This window comes from Lolium perenne, chromosome 2, assembly GCF_019359855.2.
Source record: "Lolium perenne isolate Kyuss_39 chromosome 2, Kyuss_2.0, whole genome shotgun sequence".
Lineage (NCBI taxonomy): Eukaryota > Viridiplantae > Streptophyta > Magnoliopsida > Poales > Poaceae > Lolium > Lolium perenne.
Window position 1 is genome coordinate 173,712,604 of NC_067245.2, and position 20,600 is coordinate 173,733,203.

The window sequence follows — 20,600 nt, forward strand, 5'->3', positions numbered from 1 at the left end:
CTCAGGATCTTCAAGTTCAAATTCCTGAGATGTTTTACGTGTCGAGGCAGAAATTTATTGATCACCAAACAAGTAAGAAAAGCAAGTCCAAAGAATACAAAATGGTTCGAGTACTCACTGACAAAGCGACGGTTTTGCGACTTCAGGCGTTTAGTAATCGCCTCTTCACGAGCAGTTTGTGCGGCCTTATGCTCGCTCAAAGCAGTCTCGGCGTCATGAAGCCTCTTCTGAAGTTCTTCGACACCAGCAGCTTCTGCTCTGGCCTTGTCAGCATCTGCCCTAGCCTTGCTGGCATCTGATTCGGCCTTTTTACGAGCCTCCTCACTTTGCTCTAATTTTTGAGCAAGTGTGTTGGCACGATCGTTGGCCTCCGCCAGTTTTTCTGCCAAAATAGTCAAAAATAGTTAAAATCGCGACAAGAAAGGAGTGAGAAGGCAAGGGTAAAGGAAAGCAGGGAGTCATTACCTTCAGCTTTGTTAGCGTACTCGCGGTACCCAACGAATTGGGCACCGAAGCGGATGAATTCCTTAATCAAAGGCTGTTAAAAGAAAGATAGAGAAAGAAAGCGTCGGTAGGGAAAAAAGGTGCGATAGCACAAAATCAAAAGAAGCAAACAGAGAAAACATCGACAGCATCAGAAAGCATTTAAGGACTTACATCATCCAAAAGAGGAGTCGAGGAGCTACCCAATTGTAAGGTAGGCTCCGTGATTGTTTCAACCCTCGCCCTTTTTGGTGAAGGGACAAGGGGGCTTGCAGGAGGAGTAGGTGCGTCGGTGTTTTGTTGAGGAGGCGAAGATTCTTCTCCTTCAACTTGCACCTCAGAAACAACTAGAGTATGCGACGTACGAGCAGTCGCATCAATAGCTGGCATTTCTTCCTCGTCACCACTACGATTAAATGGCGACAGTATAAGAAGCAAGATAGACAAAAATCTTCAAGTAGCAAAATAGTAAGAAACAAAAGGTGACTTACGAACTGACGAGGGCTTCAAGGTATGGATCAAAAGCTGCCTTCCGACGTGAAGGAGCAGCTTCTTCGGCTTTGGAGGTGCCAGAATCTTCGACATCTGTCCTCTTCCTTTTGTTCTTTGGAGAAACAGCAGGAGGAGGAGACTGTGCCGATGCGGTAGCCTCAGAGCCAGCCTCCTTTTCAGAGGATCCCGCAGATTTTCGAGAACCTGCGGGTTCATTCTCAAGGCAAGGAGTATCTTGGTTGTCATCAGTGACAACGGCTCGTTCGTCGACTTCTCCACCTTCAGGAAGGGGAGGAAGAGAGACAAGGTCTGGATGGTTCTATAAAAAACAAACAAACAAAGAGAGATGTCAATAAAAGAGTTATGGAAAGAATGTCAAACAAAAATGAGCAAGTCGACAAAGGTTACTTCGGGAAGCGCATTGGTGGCGCTATATGGTTTTACGCGACAAGAAGAAGGGACAGGATCTTTCTTGCTGAGGGAGGAGATTTTCCGGACAAGTTTTTCTAAATCATTGACCGATAAATCCACCGACAACCGATCCACATCACTGTCGCCAGCATACTTCCACAGGGGATTTTTGCGAGCCTGCAGAGGCTGCACTCTGATTCTAAGGAAATATGCCGTGATTTGAATACCCGACAGCTCTTTGCCGCGGGTGTTTTGCAGCTCGTGGATGCGGGTCATCAATGCCTTCGTCGCCGTTTTTTCTTCCTCGGTAGCCTCTGCATCCCAGGAGCGGCGGCGATAGGTTTTCTCGGCACCATCAAAAGGAGGGATGTTGTCTTCAGCACATCCATGATTTTCCTCATGGATGTACAGCCACTTCTTGCGCCACCCTTGAACTGAGTCAGGGAATTTGACATCGAAGTAATCGACATCAGGGCGAACGCAGATAACAACGCCGCCTATGTTATAGGCGAAATTGGGAGAGCCATTGTGGCGACAAAAGAAGATGCGCTTCCACAACGCCCAGTTAGGCTGGACGCCGAGGAAGGACTCGCAAAGGGTGATGAAGATGGAAATGTGGAGGATAGAGTTGGGTGTGAAGTGATGAAGTTGCAGTCCATAAACAAAAAGCAACCCCCGAAGAAAAGGGTGAATGGGGGCAGAAAGGCCGCGGATGAGATGATCGACGAAACTAACCCGATACTCCATTGGAGGGGTTGGGTAGCTCTCTTCGCTGGGGAAGCACAGCGCCTTGGGCCTCTTGCTGATCCCCAGTTTCTTCAGGAGGTTGATGTCTTGGGCAGTGATTTTGGATCTCTCCCACTCAGCGCTCCCCAGATCTGCGGAAGCCATCATTGATTCCGGCGTGTTGTGCCTGGTTAGTCTGCGCGGTGGCATCAACAATGGCGCTGGAGTGCGGCTCGAGAGAAGTTGAGCTCAGGGAACTGTGGGGCGCAAGAGGAGATTTTTGCAGAGGAGAGCAGGGGAGCGGCGCGAGCGAAAGTGCTGGAGGAAGAAGAAGGGGACCTTAAATAGAGGTGCGGCGAAGCGGCGTACCGTTGGATGGAAAAAGTGTGCGGCAGATGATGTACACGTGGAACAGGGGTAAAAAAGTAATTTCACCCTGGAGAAGTTACAGTGCGTGCGCCAGGAAAAGCGGAGGACGTGTGTCCCCCACTTGCACGACGTGTCAATACGATGCGTAATTTGGGCCAGCAAGGCAGCGAGAGAGAACATCGCGCGATTTCCAAGAACTGCGGTCGTGGCTATCGTCAGCAATGACATCACTTTAGCAAGAGAAAAATTCGACTTAACAGCTTCATAAAAAAGGCGACAGCAAAAAATATTGGAGAGCCTTTGATCAAATACAAGTTTTTGATCAAATGCTCGGGGGCTACTCTGGAAAAAATGAAAAGTTCGAGAAAGACAAAATAGAAATGGTGTGAGCCTATGATCAAATACAAATATTTGCTCATAGCCTCGGGGGCTACTCCCATCGGGAGCGCTGTTCGCGCACCCGAGAGATTTGAAAATATCGGGAGAGAAAAGAAAATATAGCGGCATAAGGCGTGGAGCCTACACCCAAGCACAAGTCCTTGGCTGTAGCCTCGGGGGCTACTCCCATCGGGAACGCTGTTCGCGTGCCCGATGAAATTATAAAAAAAAAAAAGAGAAAAGAAGAAAGATAGAAGAACAAGAGAGTATATTTCTAGTTATAAGTAACTCTACATATACTCCCATCGGGAGGTCAATATAAGTCATCCGTTGACTCAATAAAATGTGCCATTCCAACAGCCGAATAAGCACTCGACAATATATTCTCAGAACGCCAAAGTTGCGAACAATTTCTGAATGCCGCGAAACTTTGCGAAGGTAAGACCCCAGATCCGTTTTGTGTGGCGTGGCGCCGTCTCTGACGTCGGTTTGCTACTTTTATCTGTATCAACAGATACGAAGAAAAATCCTAACAGACGCGTTAGGTACCCGATAAATATGACTGGGACTCGACAGAATGGTAAGACCTTAAGCGGCACCTGTCGAAGTTTACACCAGTATCCCGAGATCATGTCCAGGGACGTGATTTTGAAGTAGGTTTTTGCGGATTGCCACTAGAGCAGTTAACTAGTATCTGATCCGTCAGATGAACTAGCCCCAACTACCATTATCCCTGTACAATATAGAAATTCATATGAAGAAATATAGAGAAGTTTAAAGTTGTCGAGTAAATATAAACAGTGGAGAATTTCCCTGACTCTGCGACTCAAGCAAAATCTTGGGGGCTACTGACATAGGCATCCCCAATGGGCCAGCCGAAGATAGTACCCGGGGTTTACTGAAGGCCCACGACTCGAAGAATAAGAAGAATCGGAGGCCCAAGTTGATATTAAGGAAAGTTAGAGTTGTATTAGGAGATGATGTTTGTAATCTTGCGGGATGAGTTGGAAACCCTCCCAGACTCTGTAACTTGTACAATACGAATCCCTCGGCTCCACCTCCTATATAAGGGGGAGTCGAGGGACAAAGAAAGCATCGAATCATTGTCTCACAAACCCTAGTTTTCATATCGTCGAGTACTTTTCGGCTGAAACCTTCGAGATCTACTTGCCCTCTACTTCCAACTAAACCCTAGTCTACAACCCGTAGGCATTGACAAGTTGATACCTTGTCAACGCATCACCATATTATGCTATGGACGAAATTATGAAGTGGAAAACTCTATATTTCGTTCATGTCTTCATCTCCTCTTATGGTGGCTTTAAAGTTCTGAAATCTCCACTTGCGGCGTCTTCTTCAATCCTCAAATGCTTGCTGCCATCTCCTCCATGCGTGATCATGCTCCAATGCTTGTCCTCCTCATCCATGCTTGGTCCATCATTCCTAAGAGTAACAAACATATCTGATTTAGGCAGCATCATATTCTCATGTATGTGAGGAATAGTTCCAAGAAACGAAAGTACGTGATAGTTAAGTTGTTTGGCACGAGCTCGAGTGATTGGTCCTTGTATTTGTGTGGCTGTAGGTACAACGGTTGTATCAAGAGATGGGATGTCCTCATCATGCCCCCCTTCTTGAATTGAAGTCGTCCTCGACGAAAGCTCCTCTTCTTCACCAAAGTAAGGCTTCAAATCTGCAATGTTAAATGTAGGACTAACCGGACCCAATTCTGAAGGAAGCTCAAGTTTATATGCATTATCATTTATTTTCTCTAACACCTTAAAAGGACCAGCAGCGCGTGGCATTAGTTTAGACTTGCGCAACTCAGGAAAACGATCTTTTCGCAAATGCAACCAAACAAGATCACCAACATCAAACACAACATGTTTTCTTCCTCTATCCCCAGCAATTTTATAATTAGCATTCATGCGTGCTATGTTGTCTTTAGTAGTCTCATGCAATTGTAATATCAATTCAGCATGTTGTGTAGCATCCAAATTATTTTGCACCGAAGATGGTAAAGGCAATAAATCAATAGGTGCACGGGGGACAAAACCATAAACAATCTCAAATGGGCACATCTTAGTGGTAGAATGCAGCGAACGATTGTAAGCAAATTCAACATGAGGTAAACATTCTTCCCACAATTTTAAGTTCTTCTTCAAAACAGCCTGCAGCATAGTAGACAAAGCTCTATTTAATACTTCAGTTTGTCCATCAGTTTGGGGATGACATGTAGTACTAAACAACAATTTAGTCCTCAACTTAGCCCATAAACATCTCCAAAAGTGGCTAAGAAACTTAGTATCACGATCAGAAACAATAGTATTTGGCACACCTTGTAAACGCACAATTTCGCGAAAGAACAAATCAGCAACATGTGTAGCATCATCAGTTTTGTGACATGGAATAAAGTGTGCCATCTTAGAAAACCTATCCACAACAACAAAGATACTATCCCTCCCCTTCTGTATACGAGGCAAACCCAAAACGAAATCCATAGAAATATCCTCCCAAGGTACACTAGGAACAGGAAGAGGCATATATAAACCATGTGGATTAAGTCGAGACTTAGCTTTTTGACATGTAGTGCAGCGTGCCACAAATCTCTCAACATCTCGATGCATACGTGGCCAAAAGAAGTATGCAGCAAGTACATCCTCCGTCTTCTTCACACCAAAGTGACCCATCAATCCTCCTCCATGCGCCTCCTGTAACAACAAAAGACGAACGGAACTATCTGGGATGCATAGCTTGTTAGCACGGAACACAAATCCATCATTGGGGATGAATTTGTTCCATGTTCTACCATCTTTACAATTCAGCAACACATCTTTAAAATCAACATCATGCAAGTATTGTTCCTTTATGGTTTCTAATCCAAAAATCTTGAAGTCAAGTTGAGATAGCATAGTATAACGGCGCGACAAAGCATCAGCAATAACATTATCTTTACCCTTTTTGTGTTTGATAACATAAGGAAAAGACTCTATAAACTCAACCCACTTTGCATGGCGACGATTCAACTTAGCTTGACTACGAATATGCTTCAAAGATTCATGATCAAAATGTATAACAAATTCTTTAGGCAATAAATAATGTTGCCGAGTTTCTAATGTCCGAACCAGCGCATATAATTATTTATCATAAGTAGAATAGTTCAGACTAGGCACACTCAATTTTTCACTAAAATATGCAACAGGTTTGCCCTCTTGTAATAACACACCTCCCAAACCAATTCCACTAGCATCAACTTCAAGCTCAAAAGTCTTATTGAAATCAGGAAGTTGGAGTAATGGAGCATGTGTTAACTTATCTTTCAGAATCATGAAGGCATCTTGTTGTGCATCGCCCCACACAAAGGGCACATCCTTCTTTGTAAGCTCATTCAGCGGCGCATCAATGGATCCAAAATCTTTCACAAAGCGCCTATAGAAACCGGCGAGGCCAAGAAAACTCCTCACTTGTGTGACCGTCTTTGGCTGCGGCCAACTCTCAATTGCCTCAATCTTGGCTGGATCAACTTCAATTCCCTGCGCAGTAACAACATAGCCAAGAAACGCAACTCGATTGGTGCAAAAGGTGCACTTCTCAAGATTACCATACAAACGTGCATCACGTAAAGCATTGAAAACAACACGTAAACGATCCAAATGTTCCTCCAAATATTTGCTATAAATCAGAATATCATCAAAGTATACCACCACAAAACGTCCAATAAAAGCACGTAAAACTTCGTTCACCAGTCTCATGAAAGTACTAGGTGCATTAGTTAAACCAAAAGGCATTACTAACCACTCATATAAACCGAACTTAGTTTTAAACGTTGTTTTCCATTCATCTCCTAATTGCATATGAATCTGGTGGTAACCACTACGCAAATCAACTTTAGAGAACATTATAGAACCACTCAATTCATCAAGCATATCATCTAAACGAGGTATAGGATGACGGTATCGAATGGTAATATTATTAATAGCTCTACAATCAGTACACATGCGTGAAGAACCATCCTTCTTAGGCACCAAGATAATAGGGACAGCACATGGACTAAGCGACTCACGAATGTAACCTTTATCTTGGAGAACCTGAATTTGTCGCTGGATCTCTTTGGTCTCTTCAGGATTGGTACGATATGGTGCACGGTTGGGCAGCGAAGCTCCTGGAATCAAGTCAATTTGGTGTTCTATCCCACGAATAGGTGGTAATCCAGGTGGAACATCTTGTGGAAACACATCAATGAATTCCTGCAAAAGGTTAGCAACCGTAGGTGGCAAAGAAGGAGGCATATCCTCAAATGAAAATAGAACTTCTTTACAAATAATAGCATAGCATTGAGTAGTGTTCACATCAAGTTCAGCAATATCAGATTTGCTAGCAAGCAAACAAGGATTCTTCAAACGAATTTCAGTAGCATGGTTCGAATCAGATTTAGTATTAGTCTTATGTGGCACAAAATCTGCAGCAACAATCTGATTTTCACTCTTATGTTTCTCCTCATTTTTTACTCTACTAACTCTAGCAAGGTCATCTTTTACTATTTGTTCAGGAGTCATAGGTTTGAGACCAATTTTCTTTCCATCATGCATAAGAGAATACTGATTAGTTCTACCATTATGAACAGATTCTCTATCAAATTGCCAAGGTCTACCAAGTAACAAAGAACAAGCTTGCATAGGTACAACATCACAATCAACAAAATCAGAATATGTACCAATAGGAAAATGCACACATGTAGTTCTTGTTACCTTGAGCTTCCGAGAGCTCTCAAACCATTGAATGTAGTATGGATGTGTGCACTGTCTTGTAGAGAGAGAAAGCTTCTCCACCATGTCAACGCTAGCCAGATTATTGCAGCTCCCTCCATCAATGATGATCCTTATAGCTCGCTCTTTTACAACGCCTCTTGTTTGAAACAGATTGTGGCGTTGATCATACTCAGCTTTGCTCAATTGCACGCTCAACACACGCTGTGCAACTAAGCTCCTGTACTGATCAGTAGTGTCAGCATCCATTACCTCTATCTCTCTCTCAGAATCAGAATTGGCACCATCACGTGCAGCAATAAGGGCCAATGTATCTTCATCAAAGTCACTTGCAGAATCATATTCTCCATCTTCACGCACCAACATCACACGCTTTGTTCTGCATTCTCTCTCTATGTGACCAAATCCCAAGCATTTGCGACATTGAATGCCGCGCGTCTTCCCTGTGGAGGCCATGGAAGATGAACTCCGAGGAGGACTAGTAGATGATGGTGGAGTAGCAGTAGGTGGTGCTCGTGATGCAGGCGCGGTGTACTTGGAGGTAGTAGGTGCTGGTGCAGTCCCACGAGATGGTGGCGCTGATTGTCGCGGAGACCACTACGATGTACGACCTGCAGAAACATTAGCTCTTCTCCATGGTGGTTGACGATCCTGCACTTCACGTTCAGCTTTGCAAGCAAGATGAAACAAGCGAGTAATAGTGTTGTACTCCTTATAATCTAAAATATGTTGAATCTCTTTATTCAAACCACCAAAGAAACGTGCAAGCATAGCCTCATTATCCTCGACAACACCACAGCGAATCATACCAGTTTGCAATTCTTGATAATAGTCTTCTACAGAATTTGTCTCTTGTTCTAAGCGAGACAATTTCTTAAGTAAATCACGCTGATAATGTGGAGGAACAAAACGAGTACGCATAGCAAGTTTTAAACCAACCCAAGTAGTAGGAATATTAGTAGGACGTGCTCTACAATGTTCAGACCACCAAATAGAAGCAAAATCTTTGAACTCACAAGTAGCAGCACTAACACGCAAGTGATCAGGGTATTTTAAACATGCAAAGAGTTGTTCTACTTCCAATTCCCATGTAAGATATGCATCAGGATTATATCTACCCTCAAATGGCGGAATATTCAATTTAATTTTAGCAACATGATCATCATCACGTACCAGGCGTGGAGGTGGGCGAGCGTTGCGATTCAGTTGGCGTGGCCGACCAGGTGCAGGTTGTTCAACTTCTTCACCGTCCAGCACGTTCTCATCCACCAGCTCGTCCTCATCCCCTTCATAGTCTTCATATCCTTCATCACAAGGTGCGTCATGTGCGGCTGCTGCAGGAGCGGTACCCGCAGGCACATCCGCACGAGGAATGCAGCGCGCGCGTCGACGTACGTTGTCGCGAGGTGGCGGCAACTGAGTCAAGAGCTCCTGGAACTTGGAGTTGAAAGCTGTCTCGAGGCCATCCAGCTTATCCAGCGCATCGGTGAGTTTGGCGTCAACATCACCAATGCGCGCATCAACGTCGCGTGCATGCCCGCCCAAAAGGTGGGTGAAGTGAGCATGCAACTGCTCAGACGTCATCTTGGCCAGGTCAACAGCGGCCGATGTAGGTCCTGACATGGTTAGTATACAAAAAGCACAAATGTATATGCCTAAAAACTACGGAATATGGTGGTTCACGCGCAATTCGTCAAGAAAAATACAAAGCTCTTACAAGTTCTTACCAAACATGAGGAAGGTGATACGGCAACCAACAAGGATCAGCGTCTCCAAAGATTTCCAAAGCGATTACCAGGTGTCGACACAGTGCACGTGGAGACAATATGTAGAGCTGTAGGAAGGCTAATATGGTAGCAAACAACAATTGTCAAAACAGCAATGCAATAAAGTATGCTCAACAACGGTACTGTGCTGGTCCTAGGCTAGACCGTACTAGAGACGCGAGCCTAGTTCACCAACGAAGTCACGGCGCGACACACAAGCAACGAGCAGCTATGGAGTGATATATGGTGGTGGGTGGCTCCAACAAGCACAAAGGAATAGCTCAAAAGCAAGATATAAGTGAAGAACACAAGAATTTCTAAGTAGTAAACTGGAAAGGTCAAAAATCTCAACCTTCCTGGCGTTTTTTGGCAATTCTGAGAGTTCGGAAAGCCGCAAGTTGTTGTGGTTGGATAGAACTTTTTCTCCTGGTGATTTTGACTGGTAAAACGTCGAAAACGGAGTTCGTATGCAAAAGTTATGCTCGGTCAAAGTTTGCTATCGAAAACTGCCCAATTCGGACTAAATTCGACCTGACTAGTGGAAATCGGGTCAACTCGACTTGGATGCGGATTTGACTTTTTTTTGCGATTTTTTTCTCTTCTACTCACAAACGGAAGGCGGCGATTATCTGGACACGACTATGGACACAGTAATGGTGGTGCGTGTATACGGATGTATATGGTAGTGGCGGAAGTATATGGTGGGTGTATATGACAATGGCGGAAGTATATGGTGGGTGTAGATGGTAGTGGTGGCGGTGATCTGCGTATGGTGCGAGCGGCGGCGGTGGCGTAACTAATATGACCAGAACTCGAAACTCTAAAGGAACTAGGCGCTAAGACCAGCAACTCGACACGAAGATGCAGACACAAATTCAACTATGCAAAACTGAAAGGACAATGCAAGGCATGGCAGGGGGTTTATGGGACGATATGATCTAAACCCTAACAATATTTGTTTGGCTTTTTTCGTGGTTTATGGGTATGATGGCAGATGCAATCTACACTAAGAAAACAGTAAATTCTCACCGAGCAACCTGAAATCTGATGCCACTTGATAGGGCAAAGGTGGCCGATCTTTCGATGAGATGTGGATAGATCGATTTGTTGGTGGAGTTCGTATTTGACGATCCGACTACACGTGCAAAGCTCGTGCGCCAATGCAATCGCTAGGACAATCTCCGGGAGTTACTGATCTTGCGGATGCGCGATCAGCCTGACCAGCGAGGGTCTTAATTCCTACCTGAAATCGAGAACAAGTAATAACTAATGATGCAATCAGAATATTGCGGATGAAAGATGAAAGCTTTATTGAATAAGGTGGGATTCCGAATAGTCGGTCTTGTTCTGGGCGTTGGCCTCAAAAGAAGTACACGAGAGTTGCAGCAATGGCTAACTTTTAGTCTAATCAAAATCCAAATCTAAACGTGACGGCTATGGGGGTATTTAAAGGAGGAAAAGGTGGGGTTTCGGCCAGCCATACGTATGGTGGCCGAACCAAACCCTAGAAGGCCTTTCCCCCTTCAATACGGACTCTAAAAAGTGGCTGACTTAATTCCTGCGAAAATGACATGGGCCTGGCCCAAAACTAAAGGTGACGCAGCACCATATTATGCTATGGACGAAATTATGAAGTGGGAAACTCTATACTTCGTCCATGTCTTCATCTCCTCTTATGGTGGCTTTAAAGTTCTGAAATCTCCACTTGCAGCGTCATCTTCAATCCTCAAATGCTTGCTGCCATCTCCTCCATGCGTGATCATGCTCCAATGCTTGTCCTCCTCATCCATGCTTGATCCATCATTCCTAAGAGTAACAAACATATCTGATTTAGGCAGCATCATATTCTCATGTATGTGAGGAATAGTTCCAAGAAACGAAAGTACCTGATAGTTAAGTTGTTTGGCACGAGCTCGAGTGATTGGTCCTTGTATTTGTATGGCTTTAGGTACAGCGGTTGTATCAAGAGATGGGATGTCCTCATCACAACCTTTCTTACATATAGTTGCATTGCCACATTTATCGCCTTGTGTGAGTGTCATTGGTTGTCTACGGTCAGCGCTAGGGCTTGTTATTGGTGCAAATAGGTAGCCCACCTACAACCCCACATATATACTGCTTTGCCGTTGTGATTTGTTCTTATACCCTTGATATTCGCCTCGCTACATCCGTGCACTAGTCATCACTACAAGTGGTAAGCAATACTAATTCACTTTGGAGCGGTAAGATTTCCTTTTCTTATCAGTTTTGAGTGAGTTGTGAGAGTACCACCATATATTTTTGATTTAGTGCACTAACCTACTAACCATGTCTGGTAGTGATGAGAAAATTGTTAACCAGGAGAACAAGAACTCCGCGGATTTGATGACATGGAGGGGGTATGAGGCTCTTCGTAATGAGATGCGATGTGAATTCCGCACTCAGGATGATGAGCTTAGGGGGACTGTTCAGGGAATCTAGCAGAAGCTGGATACTACATGTGAGACCGTCACTACAATGAAAGATCAAATGATGGATATCCAGCGCAGTCTTCAAGATTTGCGGCTAGCTGTTGAGAATTTGACCCAACAACAACAACAACAAGACGAAGAAGATCCTGAGCTTCAAGATGACGCACCTAATGCTAATCATGGTGCAACACGTGGTAATCGTCCTCCTGGGTTTGCTGAACTCCGATGTCCAGGTCATGGGTTTGAGGAAGAAGATGGATTGGGTAAGCCCAAGTTCTCCATACCCAAGTTTGAAGGAGGTGCTGATGTTGAAGAATACCTCACTTGGGAGCTGAAGATTGAGAAGTTATGGCGCTTACATAATTACACTGAAGATAGGAAGATCAAGCTTGCTTCTTCCGAATTTGATGGCTATGCATTGCGTTGGTGGGATAGATTTGTTAGTGCTCGCGAAGAAGATGGTGAGCCACCTATTATCACATGGCGTGCAATGAAGGTGGCAATGAATGATCGTTTTGTGCCCACTAATTATTTGCGAAATATATTTGATAAGTTGACCCTATTGAGACAAGGTGTGAAGACTGTTGATGAGTATTACATGGAGATGGAGATGCTAATGCAGCGTGGCCGTGTCCGTGAGTCACTTGAGATGACAATGACTCGTTTTCTCAATGGATTGAAGTATGATATCAAAGGTATTGTTCGTCATTACAGTTACACCACTATGAATGAGTTGCTACATCATGCAAGAGAAGCTGAATCACAGTTGGCTGACGAAGCTAAGGTTAAAGGCCGCACTACGGGAGCATGGCGCTTCATGCCTCGGGCGTCCCCATCAACGGCGCAAGCACCATCTACGCGCTCCACGCCTTATTCTACTCCGCCTAGCAAACCGGTCTCCAATGTGTCCAACACAAATAAGTCCGAATCTGCTGCAAGTACGAGTGGTTCTAGCATGTCTACTGCGCGCAACTGCGATATGAATTGCCATACATGTGGTGTCAAGGGTCACTTCAGGAGGGATTGTCCTAACCGCAAGGTCATGATTATTAATGAGGACAATGAGTATGAGACTGGAGATGATGTTGATCCATATGCTCCAGAAGATGACGATTATAACAGTGATGGTGTAGATGCTTATCCGTCTGAAGCTCGCACTATAGTTGTGTCTCAGCGTGCTCTTAATGTGTTGCCTAGTGCATCTAATCAGCGCTGCAATTTGTTCCAAACAAAAGCTTTAGTTGGTCCTGAAAAGGCTTGCAAGGTCATTATTGATGGCGGGAGTTGCCGCAATTTAGCAAGCAAGGAGTTGTGTACCAAGCTGAAGTTGAAGTATCTACCGCACCCGCATCCATATTATATTCAGTGGTTGAGCGACAATGGTGAGATGAAGGTAAACCACATGGTGCGTGTTGAATTTGCGATTGGACCGTATAAGGATTCCATTGATTTTGATGTGGTTCCTATGACGGTGTGTCACCTACTATTGGGTCGGCCTTGGCTCTTTGACCGTTCTGTGCAACACAATGGCCGTGCCAATACATATCACTTGGAGTTCAAGGGCAAGAAAATTAACTTGCAGCCTATGTCACCACAACAAATTGTCAATGAATCTCGTCAGAAAGTTGAAGTAAACTTGGAGGATGCTCCTTTAGATAGGCGAGAGAATTGTAATGTCGTGAGTGATATAATGAAAAGTGAGAGGGTGAATTCCTTAGTCTCATTAGCCACCAAAGAAGACATGAGAGAATTTAGTGAGGATCCTACAGCCATGCCTCTTGTGCTCTTGTACAGGGGTATGGCTTTGGTTTCTAACGACATGACCCCTCTTCCTCTTGGTGTTTCTAATGTTTTGCAGGAATTCAGCGACGTGTTTCTGGAGGAGGTACCAGCAGGACTACCACCATTGCGAGGTATTGAGCATCAAATCGACTTGATCCCCGGAGCTTCTCTGCCCAATAGGGCACCATATAGAATGAACCCTGAAGAAACGAAGGAGATACAGAAGCAAGTACAAGCGCTACTCGACAAAGGTTATATCCGCATAAGCCTTAGTCCTTGTGTTGTTCCTGTTATTCTAGTTCCTAAGAAAGATGGTACATGGCGTATGTGTGTAGATTGTAGAGCGATAAACAACATTACTATTCGATATCGTCATCCTATTCCCCGTTTAGAGGATATGCTAGATAAATTGAGTGGTGCTGCGGTTTTCTCTAAAATTGATTTACGTAGTGGTTATCATCAAATTAGGATGAAAGAAGGGGATGAATGGAAAACAACCTTTAAAACAAAATTTGGTTTGTATGAGTGGTTAGTAATGCCTTTTGGTTTGACTAATGCACCTAGCACTTTCATGAGACTGATGAACCATGTTTTGCGTGATTTTATTGGCAAGTTTGTGGTTGTATACTTTGATGACATATTAATCTATAGCCGCAATGAATCTGATCATACTATACATATTCGACATGTTTTGCAAGTGTTGTGTGATAATAAACTCTATGGTAATCTTGAGAAGTGCACATTTTGCAAAGATAAGGTCATATTTCTGGGTTATGTTGTCTCTAAGCATGAAGTAGAAGTAGATGTGTCTAAAATTGAAGCTATTCAGAATTGGCCTACTCCCATGAATGTGAGTCAAGTAAGAAGTTTTCATGGTCTAGCTGGGTTTTATAGAAGATTTGTGCCCAACTTTAGTACTATTGTTGCACCTTTGAATGATTTGACTAAAAAGGGTGTTATATTTGAGTGGGGCGCAGCCCAAGATCATGCTTTTGATGAACTTAAGAGATTGTTAACTTATGCACCGTTGCTTGCACTTCCTGATTTCAATAAGCAATTTGAGATTGAATGTGATGCTAGTGGTATTGGAATTGGTGGTGTGTTGATGCAAGAGGGTCGTCCAATTGCATATTTTTCTAAGAAACTTTCTGGTGCTAAGTTGAACTATCCTATATATGATAAAGAATTGTATGCTTTAATTAGAGTTCTTGAGGTTTGGCAACATTACTTGTGGCCAAAAGAATTTATCATACATTCTGATCACGAAGCTTTGAAATACCTGAAAGCTAAGTCTACTTTGCATAAGCATCTTGCTAAGTGGGTTGAGTTCATTGAGTCTTTTCCATACATTATTAAGCATAATAAGGGAAAAGATAATATTGTTGCTGATGCTCTATCTAGGAAGAATATGCTATTAACTCAACTTGATGTTAAAATTCCTGGATTAGAAGTGCTATGTGATTTGTATGCTACTGATCATGATTTTGCTGAACCATATCGCTTGTGTGCTATTGGTAAAGCATGAGAAAAATATCACATACATGACGGGTTCTTGTTTAGAGCTAACAAACTATGTGTTCCATAATCTTCCATGTGTTTGCTCTTATTGCAGGAATCACATGCTGGAGGTTTGATGGGTCACTTTGGGCGTGAGAAGACGCTACTCATGCTAGCTGACTATTTTTATTGGCCAAAGATGAGGCGGGATGTGGATAGGTATGTGAAGAGGTGCATTACTTGCAACAAGTCCAAGTCCAAGCTGAAGCCTCACGGTTTGTATACTCCTTTACCGACACCTACTACACCATGGGAGAATATAAGTATGGATTTTGTGTTGGGTTTGCCGCGTACTAAGAGAGGCCATGATTCTATATTTTTGGTAGTGGACAGATTTTCTAAGATGTCACATTTTATTGCCTGCCACAAGAGCGACGATGCGTCGCATACTGCTAACCAGTTTTTCAGGGAGATTGTACGATTACATGGAGTCCCGAAGACTATTGTTTCTGATCGTGATGTGAAGTTCATGAGCTACTTCTGGAAGACACTTTGGGGAAAGCTGGGGACAAAGCTACTTTTTAGTACTACTTGTCATCCCCAAACTGATGGTCAAACTGAGGTGGTGAATGGAACCTTGTCACAACTGTTGAGGTCCATGGTCAAGAAGAACCTGAAGGAGTGGGAAGAGTGTTTGCCGCATGTGGAGTTTGCTTACAACAGGGCGGTACATTCTACCACAGAGCTGTGTCCTTTTGAGGTGGTGTATGGTTTCAAACCCATTACTCCACTTGACTTGTTGCCTTTGCCCGTACATGAGTGAGTCAATATGGAGGCATCCAAGAGGGCAGATTTTGTACAGAAGATACATATGAAGGCTAAAGAGTTGATAGAAAAGAAAGGCAAGAGCAATGCTGCAAGGATGAACAAGAAGTGCAAGGAAATATTGTTCAAGCCTGGTGATATGGTCTGGGTACATTTTCGCAAGGATAGGTTCCTGAAGCTACGGAAGTCCAAGTTGCTTCCTCGTGGTGCTGGTCCTTACAAAGTGCTTGCCAAGATCAATGATAATGCATACTCGATAGATCTTCCACTTGATGAGTTTGGTGTCAGTAATTCTTTCAATGTTGCTGATTTGACACCATGTGACGGAGAAGACCTTGGAGCATTGGGGTCGACGCCTTTTGAAGGGGGGAGATGATGAGGACATCCCTACCACACTACTACCCCCGTCATTACCAAATGAAGATGAAGTTGTTGTGAAGCTCAAGTCCAATGAAGTTCGGATTGGACCTATTACAAGGGCTCGTGCGAAGCTACTAAAACAACAGGTGAACTTGTTCCTGAATGATACTTTGATTGATGAGAACTTTATACTGCCTAAGTCCTGTTACTTATGTATAATCAGGTATGAAGAAGAGACAAGCATCGAACGAGGAGGAGAGGAGCAGCTGGACATGCAGATGGACGTGAAGCTGGACATGGAGCTGGACATGAAGATACTCCATGGACGCGCGAGGGAGGAGCGGGAGGCATGCGCGAGAGGAGAAGCCAAAGTCCAGGCTGGTCCAGCACCTGGTCAGACCGGCCGCCCGGTCCCTAGCCCGGTCCGACCGGGCGGCCCGCCGAACCCGACCCGGCGCAAACCGAGCATCACGCTGATGCCAACCGGGAGCGTTACCGCGCGACACTGCCAGCCCCCGGTCACCACCCGGTCCCTGGCCCGGTTTGAACCAGACCGGCTGTGTCCGAGTCTGCCTCAACCAGATCTATTCTAGGTCAGTTATTTTCGTACTTTTTCGACCTGAGGTCGTCCCGGACGCCTATATAAGTGCCCAGGATGCTCCCAAAGTTGCTTTAGACCATGTTTAAGATAAACCCTAGTTCTTAGTTGTTTGCTCTGCAAAACTATTGAATTTCCTACACCATATTGCTTGATTTGGTGTAGATCTGAAAGTCTTGTGTAATCTGTTTTTCCATAGGGAATTAGAAGGTTGCAACTTACCGCTTCGTGGTCGGCGGCTCTGTGCGCAAGTGTGTGGAGTTACGAATATCTTGCAGGGTTGAGAGCTGTTGCATTGGCGACAGGGACCAATCGAGAGATCTCGTTGCGTCATACAAGTTATCATCCACTTCATCATCCGTGATTCTCCGCTGTGTTCATCCCGTGATCATCATCACCACCGTTGCTTACTGAGAAGATTGGGCCACCCCTTATCACAGTTATAACATAAGGATAAACTTAATAATAACATGGAGTTATACATAATAAATAAATATTATTATTATTGCCTCTAAGACATAACTCCTTTCGCTCGCACCAGGCGCATGCCCCGTGGTGTCGTCTCCTAGAGCAACATGCAGACGTGGCGTAACGGTTCTGGTTGGGCCCTCGTCAACAACATCATGTTCCCTGCCATCAAGGAGCCCCGGGATGTGTTGACGGTATTTGTGGCGGCATCATATGCAGCAAGGGCGAATCCCAGGGATGTCGCGTTGCAATACCAGGATGTCGAGGCAAAGGAGGAGCACGACTATCGGGTGTCAACCTGCAGAGCCTCAACAACCAACACGAGCTCGTCTACCCGCCTCGGCCTTCCGGCGATGCTTTCTAGGCTGCGTCGGTGAGTGCGATGATGTATGTCCTAGGGTAGACAATCCAAGAAACTAGCTAAGTATCCATATTCTGAGACCTAAATCTCGGTTTAATTTCTACTTTTATGTTTATAACTATAAACAAGTATGCGTGAAGATGAATTAATTATTTGTTAGCAAAAAAGCGCGAGTTCTTTTTTTAGTTACCCATTTTGCAAGTCAAATTTCTAGAACCCGAAAGTCGTTTTGTGGGAGGGGGGGGGCTTACCCCATCCTAGATATCTGTTATCGGGATATCCATGATCTGGTAGATCTGCTCTTAGTCGCAACTAGTCAAAGAAGCTGATTGATGCATGTAAAATGAATACATGAACTTTGTCCTTTATCATATTGAATTCCCACATATTTGTAACATATATGATGATAACACCATGTTTTACATTGATTTATGGGGATTTATCAATGATTCCTTTATTTGGTTTATAACCCTGTGATGTTGTGCAGAGCACACAGTTGGGAAACCCCAATAGAAAGGTATGATGAACACAACAGCAGATTTTTCTCAGTAAGAAACCAAGGTTTAATCGACCAGTAGGAGAAAGAAATCACTTCTGAAGGTGTTGATAGCTGACTTTGGCAGGGCGAACTACCGGTGTCAGCAACAACGTGGAACCTACACACAACACAATCAAAATACTTTGCCCCAACTTACGGTGATGTTGTCAATCTCACCGGTTTTGCTGAAAACAAAGGATTAGACGTATAGTGTGGAAAGAGATGTTTGTTTGCAGTGAAATAAAGAGAATTGTACTTGCAATAGATGGATTTATCAGTATAAAAGAAAGGACCGGGGTACACAATTCACTGGAGGTGTCTATCCATAAAGATAAATAACATGCTGGGTAAACAAATTACAACTTGGCAATTGACAGAATAAAGACCATACATGACAAGATGATTACTGTGAGATTCATTTGGGCATTAGAACAAGATTCATAGACCGTAATCTAACTGCATCTATGACTAATAATCCACCTTCCGGTTAGCATCCGCACCCCTTTCAGTATTAAGTTGCAATCAACAGATTATTGCATTAAGTAAAGGGTGTAGAGTAAACAATAGATTATCCTTGGATAAAGCATTGTTGTTTTCTCCCTAGTAGCAACAGCACATCTACAACCTTAGAAGTTATTGTGACTCTCCCAGATTACTAGAGGCATGAACCCACTATTGATCATAAATACCCCCTCTTGGAGTCACAAGCACATACTTGGACAGATCATCTACTAGCAACGAAGAGCATGCAAGATCACAAATAACATATGACAAGTATATAATAAATATAAACCATAGTATTCAATATTCATCTGATCCCAGCGAACACAACATGTATCATTACATAAAGATGGTCTTGATCATGATAGGCAACTCACAAGATCTAAACATGAAGCATAAAGTGGAGAAGATAACCATCTAGCTACTGCTATTGACCCGTAGTCCAGAGATGAACTACTCACACATCACTTCGGAGGCGGGTATGGCGATGTAGAGGCCTCCGGTGATGATCTCCCTCTCTGGCAAGGTGCCGGGAAGAGTTTCAGAACCCTCCCGAGCTAGGGTCGACGATGGCGTGGCGATGGAACTTTTCATGGATGGAGGCTCGGGTATTTAGGTTTTTCCCGATCATATCAATTTACAGGCCGAAGGGCGAGGTCGGTGGACGCCTGAGGGGCCCATACCACCCCTAGGCATGGCCAGGGAGGGGCCGCGCCTAGGCATGGTGTGGCCGCCTCCTGGCTCTTCTTCGTCTCTCCTCTAGACTCCTTCTTTGCGATAGTAAAATAGGAACTTCGGCTTTCGTTTTGTCCAATTCCGAGAATATTTCATGTACAACTTTTGTGAAATACAAAAATAGCAGAAAACAGGAACTGACACTATAGCATCTTGTCAACAGGTTAGTTCCAGAAAATGCATAAAAGTGCCACGAAGTGTAAACAAAACATATAGAAGTTGGTGTAAAATAAGCATGGAGCATCAAAAATTATAGATACGTTTGCAACGTATCACCCTGCAAAACAGGAAAACCTTGTTTCGCGTATTTTCACTTTCAGAGACCTATACGGAGTCAAATTGACCTGGGATTTTTGGAGCATCATTTTTTCACCGGGAGGAACATAATGGACTTTTGGAGCACACCTGGAGAGGCCCGAGGAGCGAACGAGGCCAGGTGGCGCGACCCCAAAGTCTGGCCGCGCCACCCACCTCCATTCGCACCTCGATCATCCGATTGCCCTGATTCTTTCGCCCACCAATGTATTTTGCCCTAAAAACGACTATATATATGGTCCCGAAGAGTACTCGGGAGGAGAGCGCCGTAGAAAGGCAAAAACACCAAAACGGAGGCTGCTGCAGAGAAGATTGGAGGGGAAAACTCCGTTGGGATCACCACCGGAGGGATCTCCACCTTCTCCAACGTCATCATCATCATCACCATGACCAAGAGGGAGTAGTCCACCTCTAGTCTATGGGTTTGTGGCAATATCTTGATCTATTTCTCTCATGTTCTTCATAGTTCTTAGTGCCATATGAGCTTCCTATCATGATTATGGTCATATTTGTAGTACCTATGTGGTGGATCCTTGTTCTATGATATTGTTATATGAGATCTAATCTTATTATATTTGTGAGATGTGTTGATAGATGCATATTATGTACCCCGTTCTTAAGTTTATCTTCTGATCCAACATCTATGCAAGAGCGTGTGTGGGGTGATGTGTGTGTTAGATGGAGTAGCAGGGTTTTAGTAATTGGATAGTGACAATATGTTCGAGAGCTATTATAGTTCTTACCTTTCTTTTGCTACCTCATTAGGGATAAAGTGAATG

General features: G+C 44.0%; 1 pseudogene; it reads right to left on the reverse strand.

The window, feature by feature from the left end:
- Positions 1-5,020: 5,020 nt before the first annotated feature.
- On the reverse strand, positions 5,021-9,248 carry LOC139835664 (uncharacterized; annotated as a pseudogene).
- Between the last annotated feature and the right edge of the window lie 11,352 nt (positions 9,249-20,600).